Source organism: Etheostoma cragini, chromosome 3, assembly GCF_013103735.1.
Source record: "Etheostoma cragini isolate CJK2018 chromosome 3, CSU_Ecrag_1.0, whole genome shotgun sequence".
NCBI lineage: Eukaryota > Metazoa > Chordata > Actinopteri > Perciformes > Percidae > Etheostoma > Etheostoma cragini.
In genome coordinates, this window is record NC_048409.1 from 30007813 (window position 1) to 30008238 (window position 426).

Below are 426 nucleotides of genomic sequence, written 5' to 3' on the forward strand. Positions count from 1 at the left end.
CTGTGTGTGTGTGTGTGTGTGTGTGTGTGTGTGTGTGCTCATTGATTAGTCCAGCCTGACGGACCCATTTACCTCCACCGGTGCGTCTGATTGGACAGCCCACAGCGAGCCGTTCTATTGGTCGCCTCCTCTGCGGAGTTGACCTTTAAACCCATTAAAGGACTGTTTCACGCATAAACACATGTTGTTTATCTCAGCCGGGGGGGACAGGGGACAGGGGACAGGGGACAGGGGACGAGGACAAAGAACCCGCTACCTCAACTTCATTACATTCAAAACATGAAACTTTATTAACAGTAAAATCAGAAGATACATAGAAATAAGACAGGGAAAACGTCCACTACCACGTATTAAAACCCAGAGTTAGGACCTAACAAGAGACACATCTGTAATCCTCCTAATATTGGAGGGGGGGGGGGGGGGGGG